The 13,789-nt window shown below is 36.5% G+C and overlaps 1 protein-coding gene across 1 annotated transcript in view; it reads left to right on the top strand.

The window, feature by feature from the left end:
• Positions 1-13,789, top strand: part of Galnt1 (polypeptide N-acetylgalactosaminyltransferase 1) — a 79,158-nt gene that overhangs the window by 24,894 nt on the left and 40,475 nt on the right. The window lies entirely within an intron of this gene.

Raw genomic sequence — 13,789 nt, 5'->3', positions numbered from 1 at the left:
AAAACCACATCTTCTTTATCCAGTCCCCAGTTGATGAGCAATTTGGGGTTTCCAAATTTTAACTATGAACTGTGCCACTATAAGCATGGCTGCACATATATAACTGGTATGATTCTTTTCATTCTTTTGGGAAGATAGCAAGGAAGTAGCTGAGTCAAGTGGGACCTCTGATCCTAGTTTATTGAGGTATCTCCATATTGATTTCCACAGTGGTTGCACCAACCAGTATCCTTGAAGTCAGATAAATCTGTGCTCATGGCAATAAAAGTATGAAATCTGACCCACAGTGTTACATCTTCATTGGAGAGGTCCATCATATATCCCATTTGTCTGTTTTCTCTTTTTGTAACTCTTATTAGCCAGTACTTAAGTACATTGAAAAAAATACTTTTTCTTTATAATGTGAATACTGCATATTTAAATTTATGGGGGGGTATGGTTAGATTTATGCTTAGCTGAAATTATATGGCCCAAAATATATACAATTAAAAAAACAAAAGATAGAAAACCAATGAACCAGCAAAGCATGGTGGACACATGCCTGTAATCTCAGCACTCTGGGAAGTTGAGGCAGGAGAATTGCAATTGAGCACAACCCAGGCAATTTAGCAATTTTATCAGACGCAGTCTCAAATAAAATTAAGGGTGGGGATGTAATTCAGTGCAACAAGGCCATGTGCTTAATCCCCTGAGATGGGGTGGGGGAGGTCGATTTTAAGAAATTAGATTTAAAAAACCAGCAAAATTGAACTCAGAACAATAAAGGAAAAGGAAAAGACTGAAAGCCAGGTGTGGCGATGCATGCCTGCAGTCTCAGCACTCAAGAAGCTGAGGTTGGAACATTGCCAGTTCAAGGTCAGCCTGAGCTACGTAAGCTGGCCTAAACTGTAGAGTGAAAACCTGCCTCCAGTACATAAATAAATAAAATAAAATAAACAACAAAAAAAGTCTTTTGAAAACTGCATAAATAGTAAGTAAAATACATGGTAGAAAAACAGCAAGGCCAAAATTTGATTTATTGAAAAAAATATATAAGGAATAGAAAAGGTGGCCATTTCATGTCCAGATCTGAAAAGATAACATATACAAGGAGCAGAAAATAAAATACAGATATTACAGAAAATAAGATAAAATGAAAACATAAAATATAAAGGCTCAGAAAGCTGAAAGTTCTTTGAGTGAAAAGAGCTGAGAAAATTGAGAAATGTTTTCCTAAAGAGCAAATATCAGCCAGACATGGTGGCACACACTGTCATGCGAGCACTTGGGAGGTTGAGGCAAGAGGGTCACAGCCAGTTGGAGGCCAGCCTGGGCTAGTGAGCTCAAGACTAGCCTGAACTACCTAGTGTGAGACCCCGTCTCCAAAAGAAAAAGAGAGCAACTATTGGGAATGAAAAGAGGGTATCACTATATATATCCTGCAGCCATTTAAGAGATTATAAATGGATTATGTGAGGTATCTGAAATAATCTGTTTAATAGAAACAGAGAAAAGAATGTTAGTTTCCAGGTGTTTGGGGCAGGGAACAATGAGAAGTTGCTCATCAGCAGACAAAGTTTTAGTTGTATGAGGTTGTAAGTCCTAGAGATCGGCTGTACAGCGTTGTGCCTGTAGGTGGCAGTGCACTTAAAAATCTGTTGAAAAGGTAGAGAGAATGTTTTTTTGTTTGTTTGTTTTTTACTGCAATAAAAGTAAGATTATAAGTGGTATTAAAAGCAAAATTACCTCATTTAAAAATTTAGATAAAAATGCTAGTTCCTACAAAAAATGTAACTGACATAAGAGGACAAAACAGATTGTACATTTCCTCATACCATGTGTATATCTTTTCCTTTGTTTTAAGATAGCATAAAAAAACATAGCATATAGTACAGTGTTTTTGTATGTTGATAATAACCATCCAACAGGAAAAATTTGAAAGGGAAGAAGTTTTATACCAAGAGACTCGAATGTGAGTAGGTGAGAATGGATGTAGTTGGCATTAGATAAGAACAAGGATAATTCAGGCATAGTAGCAGGAAAAAAAACCACTATATTTGTGATCCCCCAGATATGTACAGGATTGTATGTTTTGATGACACTGGTGATTCTTTTTTGGTGAAATTAGAAACAAAATTTCTAACAAGGATAGTGGGAGAGGTTGGAAGTCTATGGTAGATGTGGAACAGTTTGAAGAAATTAATTAGGAAGTTAGTACTGCTGGGGAATACTGGAGCCGATTTATGTTTTGTGGTTGTAAACTTGAGACTACTCAGCATGGTCAGAGGTTCTCTTTAACCAGTACAGCAACTCAAAGATACAAAACTAGTGCAAAGTTAGATTGAGCAAGAGTTTCATAAGTTTGACCTAGGAAGTCTAGTTTTATTATCCTTTAAAATTTTTCCCTCCTTTGCTGATAGTTGCAACCAAAAAAGCTGTTATTCTAATTTTATTCCTTTAGCAGTGGCCCTGGGCAGTTGTATTTGTCTGTCGGTATGTATATTTAATGTACTTATCAACATACTGAGTGCACAGTAATAGACTTCTGATTTGAGCATTCATATTCTTCAGTGCTGAGACATTCCTCAAATACTGCTGTTTCACCATTCCCACCAATCTGCTATTCTGCCCCTATTTGTATGTATATATTGGACCTTCTCTTTTTCTCCCTTTATTCCTTTTCAGATTGTCTCTAAGATTAATTTTTTGTTAATATCGTGGTAGTGCCAAAGTCCATGTTTGTCTGTGCCATTTACTACCTTTGTATTACCAGAATTTTTATACTTCAAAATCTTTACCTGAAAGGCTGGGCGTGGTGGCGCATGCCTGTAATCCCAGCACTTGGGAGGCTGAGGCAGGAGGATCGCTATGAGTTTGAGACCAGCCTGGGCTGCATAGTGAGTTCCAGGTCAGTCTCAACTACATAGTGAGACCCTGTCTCAAAAAAACTAAAAAAATAAATAAATAAAAAACTTTACCTGGAAAATTGCCAGGTGTGGTAGCACACGACTGTAATCCCAGCACTTGGGAGGCTGAGGCAGGAGGATCATTGCAAGTTTGAGACCAGCCTGGGCTATATAGTGAGTTCAGGGCCAGCCTGAACTACAAAGGTAGACACTGACTCCAAAAAACAAAACAAAAAAACACAACAACTAAGAGGAAAATAACAAGGGTAAGTAAGAGGACTCATAATCTACTTTGAATACTTTCTGGATTTAGAGAGGTATTTGAATACTAGGCCATAGAAAGGCCTTGGTTCAGAGACTGAGCTGTATCTCCCAGAGTGATTCTCAGGAGAAACTACCTCCCAATGGGCTTTTTCCTTTTTACTTTTTCTGATCCAGCCTGCCTTCCAAAGTACATTTACAATGAAATGTTAAGTGAGAAATACAAATAAGCATCAAATTATCCTCACACAAAGCTAGGCAAACCTGATCAGCATGTGCTTTGCAGACCATTTCCCCAAGGTGAAAGGACAGTGCAACAGCCACTAGAGTGTGACTTTTTCACCTCTTTTTTTGAATTCCCAAAAGCCCCCTTTAATTTTTTTGTTTTGTTTTGTTTTTTTATTGAGTTTATTGGTACTATTTAAGTATACAGTCAGTTACGTTCACCATTGGGATCTTGTGCCTTTACATGATAAAGCCCTCTTTGTTTTAGGGCATGCACTGCTCTGTTGGTGGAATAGCTGGCTGTGTTCATATCATCTTGTCTGCCAGGAATGTTTACTACCTTGTAGGGTCTCCAGGGGAATGTTTCCTGAAGGAAATCAGATAAGATGACACTATCTCACTGTTAAGAGTAATTAAGTAGAGTGCCAAGGATTTAGCTCAGTGTTTCTGCCACTTGCCTTCCAAGCTCAAGGACCCAAGTTTGATCCCTGGTAGCAAAAAAAAAAAGAATAAGTAGAAGTAACTATCATTGAATAACTTTTGTGATGTGTGATCCTTCAGAAGGAGATTTAAGACAAGTTCCAAGTCATTCAAGATGCCATGTCCATCCCATATAACTAATTGTAGATGTTTAAAAAGTAATGATACCATTTTAAGTGCTAATTGTTTATTAGGCCCTATACACTTTATTATTCATATTTGAACAGTTGAGCAAAGTAATAGTGGTGTGCCCAGTTTACTGATGAGGAAATTCAGTCTTAGAGTAAATAATTTGTTTGAAGTTATAAGAGACCTAAGTGGAATTTGATTTTAGTCTCCACAACAAAATACGTGCTCTTAAGCACTGTGGTTTTTTGTTTTTTTGTTTTTTTCCTGTCTCTCTCATTGAGTTTATTGGTATGTTTTAGGTATACAGTACAGTTACATTCATCATTGGGATCTTGTACCTTTACATGATAGATAGTGGTTTTCATTTTTTCCTCTTGTCCCTGCCCTCCCTTCACCCTCACCTACCCTCCCCATTTACAAACACTTTATTTCCATTTTTTCATTTTCTCATATTTTTGTCTTTTCCCTTATTACCTTTCCCTTCCCCTTCCCACTTTCCCTACACCTTTAGCCCTTTTCTTCCATTTCACATTGTCAGTTATATCATTAGGATCTTATGTACTATTATAGTTTTTCACACCAGAGAAACTATTCGGTGCCCAATTTACTGTTGAGGAAATTCAGTCTTAGAGTAAATGATTTGTTTGAAGTTATAAGAGACCTAAGTGGAATTTGATCTTAGTCTCCACAACAAAATGTATGCTCTTAATCACTATGTTTTACCATTGCTTTTATAGTTAATCTTAGTTGGTCTTAATCTGAATGAGAGTACACTAGAGGAGAAATTTTGTAATGTTGCCTAATGTTGCCTGGCAGGTAGCCAGGTTTCTTGTGAAATGTAGATTTTTTTTTTCTAGTACCAGTGATCAAACTCATGACCTTGCTCTTGCAAGGCGGGCAGTGGCACCACTGAGCTAAATCCTTGGCCTGCAGAACTGTTTTTGGTAAAAGCTAGCAAAAGACTAAATTTAGTGGGTGACAAGACTTATGTAGAAATCCTAACTGAGAGGAGACATGGAGGAGAGTATTGGATTGTGTGTGCATTTCACCTTGGAAACTTCTTAAATCTTTTCTGAGTTCTTCTTTTATAATGAAATCTTTGACAAATGGATGATTGATGAGTAGCACAAGTTTTGTCATAATTTATGAAATCAGACTGTAGTTTTCCCACATAGTAACTGCCATATTGGACAAACTGTTTTATTTCTCAGACCCCCAGATTCTTTATCTGTAAAACCGGGAGAGTAATATCTCTGATTTAGGGTTATTTTAGATGAATAATGTATCTGAAATTATTGATACAGTTGTCAGGAACCCAGTTAAAAATAAGCCAGCAGGCTGGGCATGGTGGCACACACCTGTAATCCCAGCACTTGGGAGGCAGGAGGATCACTCCAAGTTGGAGACCAGCTTCAGCTACATAGTGAGTTCAAGGTCAGCCTGAACTGCATAGCAAGACCCTGTCTCAAAACAAAAACAAGCCAGCAGGATGTTTTCATGGACTGATGCCATAAGAGTTAGATAAATAGAAATAGACTTTAACAACAGTATATCACTAGACTTCTGTCCTAGATTCCTGAATTGTTAGATACTTACATTGATAGATTTTCTGGTTCTTCCCAGTCTTGCTGTGATGAGTACTATTCTAAGCAAGCAATGATCTTTGTATTTCCAGAAATATCAAGTTACTGACAGGTCCTCAAGCTAACTCTCATACCGTGTAGTACATTTCCTGCATCAAAATAATCCTTTTGCTCACTTGTAAAGAGTATTTATTATATAGACCATCTTTTACTTAGTGTTGTACATAAGGACATAAATGAAACTAAATGTATTTTTATGTACTGTTTAGACAGCAGGAATTTTTACCAGCCCCACTCCAGTGTATAACTCACTACTAGTACCAACATCAGCTCTCTGTGGTAGTGATGGTGTAGTTTTAACAAACTGCCCCTTTTTCCTCATCCTTTATGAGGATGTGCTCTGTAAAGTTTGAAATTAGTGGCAAATACATAGTGAATCAGAAGGAAAACAACCACCACTTCTACCCAGGATCAAATAGAAAATGTTGTGCAGAAAGGTATTGGTAAGATAAAACTCAGCTATGAATAGCATTTTACATAGTCCTAATATATACATTAAATAATGATATCAAAGTTATAGTATAACTACACCAAGAGACTGAGGGAATAGGAAGTGTCTATGTTGGGATGGGGTAGAAATGAACTAAAACATCATACTCTGTAGGAGGAAGCTCATGAATGATACCTAGAACTAGAAATTTAAAATATAGGAAGTGAAAGTATAGAGTACTTAAAACTTTGGAGGTAATTGGCAAGAGAAACAGGTGAAAAAATTGACAAGGCTTATTTTATGGAAAGGGAGACATGAGGGAACAGATTTCTTTTTAAAGTATCTGAGAGGTGTTTGATTCTTTAAGAACATATATATATATATGTATAACTTCAGTCAAACTAAAACAAACTTTATGCACATTGCTTAGGTAATTCTGATCTTTACACACATCATACCCCATCAGAGACTCACTGATCCACTCTAGTGCTTCTTAAAACTTGCTAAGGCAGAAAGGGAAAAAAAGGAGTTTTCTCCTATTTTCTCTGACTTGTAAGGCATCACATCCTCATCCTTTAGACCAGAGAGGGCTTGTGCATCCAATGCACACTTCTGGTTTTTGGACTGTATTTGAGTGTTAGATAGCTGATGCCAGAGGGAGGAAAATGGAAAACTCACCACTGAATCAATGGAACTTTAAATTCTGGCCTCTTCCCATGGAGCTGCTGCCATTTACTTTTCAGAGTCCTCTCAATTAGCTGCTCCATGAATTCTATCTAGACTTATAGTTCCACTCACCTGGAAAGACAGAATGAAAAAATAGAAATCTTCCCTGGAACCAAAAATATGCCCATTTTAAGTATATTATTCAGTGATTTGTAGTCAGTAGGGTTATTCCTCTATCGCCAGTTTGGGAAATTTTATCTTCTGAGTATTGGTAGTCATTCTGCATCCTACTTCCAGCCCCTTGCTTTAAGATTGTACTTAAAGTAGTCTGTTTAGATTTACTTTCTCTGGACGTTTTGTATAAATATAACCATGTACGGTGTAGCCTTTTGTGGCTAGGCTCTTTTCCCTAAGTATAATATTTCTGAGATTCATACACGTTTTAATATATATCTTTTATTTTTATTGCCTGGTGTTATATCATTTTATAAATTTGTCACATTTTGTTTTTCTGGTCACCAGTTGATAGACATTAGGGGTGTTTCCATTTTCTGACAGTTATGAGTAATGTTGCTAAGAATTTCTGTGGATATAAGTTTTAGTTTTTTTAAGGTAGATTCCTATGAATGGAATTGGTGTGTCCCTTGATAACTTTATGTTTATTTAAGAAATTACCAAACTTTTCTAAAGTAGCTGTACCATTTATATTCCCACCAGCAATGTTATGAAAGCCTGGTTTTTCCACATCCTTATCAGTTCTTTGTCTTTTTTACTGTAGCCATTTTAGTGATGTGAAGTGGGATATATAATTGTGATTTTAATTTGCATTTCTCTTAACTACTAATAATATTGAGGATCTTTTCATGTATTTATTGGCCATTACCTATGAAGAAATGTCTCCAAATTATTTGCTAATTTTTTTATTTGCTAAATTTTTTTAATTGTCTTTCTAATAAATACTAAAAGTTCTTTATGTATTCCTGATATAAATCCTTTACCAGATAAATTATTTATTCATATTTTCTCACTTTTAGCTAGTCTTTTTTATTTCCTTTATAGTGCCTTTGGAAGCCTGAAAATTTTAATTTTGAGGTCAAATTTATCAGTGTTTCTCATGTGAATTGTGTTTTTAGTGTCATATCATACTTAGTAGTGAGAGACTGAAAACTTTTTCTCAGGATCAGAAGCAAGGGCTCTTTTATCTTACTACATTTGTTCAGCATTATTCTGAAGGCAGACTGACCTTCAGAAGTGTACATTTTGTGCAGAAAGAAAGTAACTCCCAGAGAGGCTCCCCTCTTTCTGGTCCAAGAAACAACAAAGGGTGGGAGGGGAGAGGGCTATTCTTTCCCTCACTCTTTGTCTTTTTTCTGTTGTAGCTCCCAGGCAGTATTGCCAAGACAGCACAGCAAGGGAACAGATAGCCAGCAAGCAACTAAAATTATGGAGTAGAGGGTAGGGGATAATTTCTCTTTCTGACCAGAGAAACTCTGGTCCCCAGAACATGGGTAGAATCATCACTGCTTGCTTTTTCTGTTGCTTGCCACTTGACTTAAACTACAAGACATAGTCCTGTGAAGTGTGCAGCAGAGTAAGGAACTAAAGCCATAGCTCTTCAGCCATGGTGGGAGACTTAACACTGTCAGTTCTCTTCTAATTGATGCTTACATTTAGTGCAATTTCATTTAAATACCAACAAGGAATTTAAAAATCCCAAAGGCAGAGAAGTAGACTACCCAAAATAATTTTTGGAGGGAAAAAAAAGGAAATACAGCACCCAATTTAAAGACTTACTGTAAAAAAAAGAAGCTACAGTATTCAAAACAGTGTGGTATTTGCAAAGAGATAGATACATAGATTAGTGAAACAGAATAGAGTTTAAAAATAGACTCATAAGATATGACTCATTGATGTGTTGATCCAAGTGCAAAACATTCAACAGGAAAGATTATCTTTTCTTTTCTTTCTTTCTTTTTTTTTTTGGTTCCTTGCACTTGGGAGGCAGGTGCTGGAACCACTGAGCTAAATCCCCGGCTAAAGGTTATCGTTTCAACAGTTGGTGATGGAATTATTAGACAACTATATGAAAAAATGTGAATACTGACACAAATTTCATGTTACATAAAAATTAAATTGAATCATAGATCTAAATCTTAACGCCTAAAATGTTGTAACTTTTAGGAGAACATATTCTGGGTGTGGAGTTAAAAAGTATTTATATATGATACCAAATCATATTATAAAAGAAAAAGTGTGATAAATTGAGCTTTATCAAATTTTTAACCTCATTCTGCTAAAGACACTACAAAGAGAATGAAAAAGTTCCAAGATTTAAAATATTTGTGAACCACGTACCAAACAGTTATTATATCTGGGATATTAAAGAACTTTTAAACTTTAAATATACAATAAAAAAAGTTAATACAGCAAAAGACTTGATACTCTATCTAAAATTCTGTTTGGTTTGCAAATGAGACATTAGCCTTTGTGAAAATGCCAGTTAAAACTACAAGATACACTCTATACCTATTTAAAGGATAAAATAAAAATTAGTATGAAGTGCTGATAAAGATGAAGATAATTGGGACTCTCATTTCTGGTGGGAAACAAAATGCTAGTCTTTCTAGAAAAGTGGCAGTTTTTTTAATAAGGTTATATTTATCATGTAATCGATTCAGTGAGCCCATTAATATTTACCCCAAAGAAATGAAAAGCATGTTCACACAAAAATCTACACATGAATGTTTATAGCAACTTTATTCGTAAAAGCTAAAATCTAGAACTAGCAGGTAAGTAGATAAAGCAATAAAATTATATTCAGCAATAAAAGTAATAACCTTTTGATATATATTCAAGATCTCAAATGTATCTCAGAGACATTATACTGAGTGAAAGAAACCAGTTTCAAAGATTACACACCATATGCCTCCACTCTATGTGGCATTTATGAAAAGACAAAACTGTAGTAATGGGTTAAGTGTAGGGGCAGTGTGTGACTATAAAGTGATAGTACAAGAGAGTTCTTTCAGGATATAGGTGTTTCCTGATGATAGTGATGGCTAAATGAATCTGTATACATAAAGGAATTATTCCCCCAAGTCATTTAATGAAAAATGACATAAAACTAAATATTGATTTGGTGGGTAGCACATTGCCAAAAAGAATATGAATTGTTAAAACTTCTTTAAGGAATAATTTCATAGTATCTACTAAAGATGAACTTACCATCCCTGTTTCTCAACTATATTGAAGTGACTGTATAGTCACTAAAGGATATGTACATGAATGATGATTACAGCATTATGCATAATAGCCCAGACTGGAAAGTACTAATGTCCAGTAAAGGAAGCCCTCCTGAAGATGTGATTCAGACATTGGAGTTCCCTGGATAGCAGAAAAGATTTGTGGTTTCCCTTGACTTGACCTTTTATACAGTGCCTTCCAGTATGAATACTGGTAGGCAGATCTAACCAGCAGGAAATATGTTTAGGTGTGCATTCGGAAAATGAATCAGCTAGAACTGGCAAATAGGAACCACCTGTCCAAAGTGCAGGCAGCCAAGACTAGGAAGCCAACTGCTGGGTTGCCTGGGAGACTCACTGAGAATCTGCCTAAAACTCAGTGGGACTCTTTGGAGGTCTGATTATTACTCACTGGATGGCTGAAAAGTTTATCAAATGCTTCTGGGTTACCACACTCCACTGGCAGGCACATTTGGAGGAGAGGAAAAACAAATTTAAGCACAAGGGAACCAAGAAGGAAAGTTTCTTCCCCCTACAGTGTCCCTCCAGTACCCTTTATTGACAGAGCTTAAGTATGCAACATACCAAATGCAAAAGAGACGCTTACAGGGGCCTAGGTCCATTATCACAGAGCAGGTAATGAAAAGTCTGTTTTGAGCTGAGAGGCAGTAGATAGATAATAGGTCCACTGCATAACAGTGATGAATCATCTCTTATAGATAATGCATTATGTGTTTATGGATTCTTGTATTTTTAAAATCCCTGTCTTAATTTAGAATATGGAAGTGTCAGTAGATACAACCCACATGAACAGAAGTTTTGGAGGCTCTCACTTTCTAAATGTGTACAGGGATTATAGGTAAAAAAAAGTTTAAGAACTGCTACTTTGAAAACAGAATTTACCTATAATAAATGCTAAAAGTCTAGTAGAGAAGAGACATAAAAGAAACCCCTAGGTGAATGCTATTTCATGCATTTATTTTGTGGAAATTCATTCAGCTATATAATTAGATTTGTGGGTGTTTTGTTATCTATATTTTAAGTAAAAAGTGAAGATTATCCCCTTCCTCCTTTCCTAATTTATACCGTTTTAAGCCTATATATGTATGTTACTTTAAAAAATTATCATAAAGTTACACTGGCTAGTTTTCATAACTGGGTGTGAAGAACTGCATTGGGAAAAGATGGAAGAAAGCTGCTTCCTAACTCTGCCTATGGCCTTTTTCTCATCTTCAATTTGGTGTCCTGTGAATTCCCCACAACATGCACACATGCACACACACTCATTGTTAGTCCATTTTTTATTACCCCACCCCCTCAAAAAAAAAACACCAAAAACCCAAGGCTTGGTGCTTTATAAAGAAAAGAGATATATTCAGCTCATAATTTTAGAGGCTAAAAGTCCAAATAGTATGGCAGTGGCCACCGTTGTACATGACACCATGGCATATGGCATCATGGCAGGAACATGTGAGAGGGATAATCGTATGGCAAGACAGGAAGCCAGAGAGATTTGGGGTCAGGCTTTTTTTATGACAGCCTTCTCAAGAGAACTAACCAGGGTCCTACTAGAACTATATTGATGCCTTCTGAGAGCAGCACACCAAGTAACCTCCCACTAGGTCCCACTTCTTAAAGATTCTGCTCCCTTCTACACCACCACCACCACCACCACCACACTTCTAGCACACAAATGCTTGAGAGACAACCACAGACCACATCCAGACCATTGCACATAGGCTTGCAGTTTCTCCATTTCTAGAGGGTTCTTTAGCTCTTAAGTATTTTATGGCTCTCAGGGAAGGGCTGTGTATATATGTGTATGTGCATGCCTGTTCTGAAACATTGAGTAATTTCCTGATTTGCTTTGGGAGAGTAGTATTCTTCAGGAATTCATGACAACTCTGAATAAGTTTAGCTGTTTGACATAGGATATTACTTTTTGTCTTCTGTTCTCTTACATTCTAATTTTGCTTTTCTCCCCCCTACCCCCCCTGCAATGTTTTGAAACAGGGTCTTGCTGTGTAGTTCAGGGTGGCCTTCAACTCCCTCTGTATTCCAGGCTAGCCTCAAACTCTAGATGATCCTCATGCTTTAGCCTCCCAAGTGCTGAGATTACTGGCATATACCACCAAGCCCAGCTTTTGCTTCTCTTTTTTATTCTTCCTTCTTTGATTTTGTTGTTTTTAACTTTTTAAAATTAGCATAAACTTACACTGGTTAGTTTTTATAACTGAATGAAGAACTGAGTTGAGACAGGATGGAAGAAACACGGCCTGTGACCTTTCTATTCAGTTCCTGTGAATTCCCTGAAACACACACACACGCACACGCACACGCACATTGTTAGTCTCTTTTCCATTACCAAAAAACAAAAAACCTGAAACATGTTACTTTATAAAGTTAGCTTGTTTGGGGTTTTTTGTTTGTATTTTTAGTTTTTGGTACCACAGATTGAATTGAATTTATGCTAAGCTACATTGCCAGCCCTTTTTTGTATTTTTTATTTTAAGACAGGGTCTTGCTAAATTGCTAAGTGTCTGGGGCTAGAGTGGGTTCAAACTTGGGAATTTTCCTCCTTCTATCACCCAGAGTTTTGAGGTTGGGGTTACAGGTATGGGCCACCATACCCATTACCTCTAATGTTCTTATACTCTTCTTTTCCCTACAATTTTAGAATTCTTTAATCTATCATCAGTTAAATAAATGTAGGTTATTACTTTTTTCTGCAGAATCTACTATTTGCAGATTTTTTGTCTTTTTTTTTTTTTTTTGGTACCAGGGATCGAACTCTGGACCTTATGCGAGGCAAGCAGTGGAACAACTGAGCTAAATCCCTGGACCTTTTCTGTCTTCTTTCTTTCTATTTCTTAGTGGTGGACATGGCTAACAATGCCATTTGTACACTGCATTTTTCCTAATCATCACCTTTCTGTGTCTTGTTTTTTGTTGTTTTAATAAGTTAACAGCTACATAATCTCTTTGACTTCACAGTTTACTACAATACATATTAACTTTGGAAAAAACATCATACATGGCACAGTATAATTTACCTAAGTTATGTAAGAAACCCATCGAGCTCCTGTTAATCATACAAAAGCCATTCCTGACTTCGAAGTCTTGTTCTAATAGTCTACAAGTTCATCATTTAGAATGCATTCTCCCATAAAAATACTAAATATCTTGGCTTGGTCACTGAGTTATCTGAAGCATATTATTAATTTCTTAATATATATTTAATGTTACTAATTACCATTTATAACAGGGTTTTTGTTGTGTTTTTTTTTTTTTTTAATGGTCCTAGGGATTGGACCTAGAGAACATTGAGCTATGTCTCTGGCTTTTTTCTTTTTTTGTTTTGAGATAGAGTCTTACTAAATTGCCTGGGCCTCAAACTTGTGATTCTTTTTACTCAGCCTCTCAAGTATACAGTATGATCAGCATACATTACTCTACCAGCTAAAACAGAGCTCTAATGGGAAACTATTTCAAACATATTATTAAGAATCTTAACACATTTTTTGCTTACATCCTAGGTAACTACTCTTTTGGGATCTACCTTTTTAAGCCCATATTTGGTACCAGGGATCAAACTAAGAACCTTGCACTTGCCAGGAGAGTGTGGTCCACTGAGCCACATCCCTGGCTTTTAGCCCATATTTGGAGGGAGGGACTATAGAGAGGGTAGCAGCTTATGTGGGCTTTCTGGTGAATCTTGGAGTGAACATAGGGTAAGAAGGGTGTGGAAAGAGAAGTGGCAGTGAGGCTGCAGGTCTTCTGGATCTGGTAGCTAAATAATGGGGATATGGGAAATAGGAGATGTAGACT

The sequence above is a fragment of the Fukomys damarensis genome, unplaced genomic scaffold (assembly GCF_012274545.1).
Source record: "Fukomys damarensis isolate Sample0158 unplaced genomic scaffold, DMR_v1.0_HiC HiC_scaffold_30, whole genome shotgun sequence".
Taxonomy (NCBI): domain Eukaryota; kingdom Metazoa; phylum Chordata; class Mammalia; order Rodentia; family Bathyergidae; genus Fukomys; species Fukomys damarensis.
The sequence above is the reverse complement of the archived record's forward strand: the minus strand, read 5'-3'. Positions and strand labels throughout refer to the sequence as shown.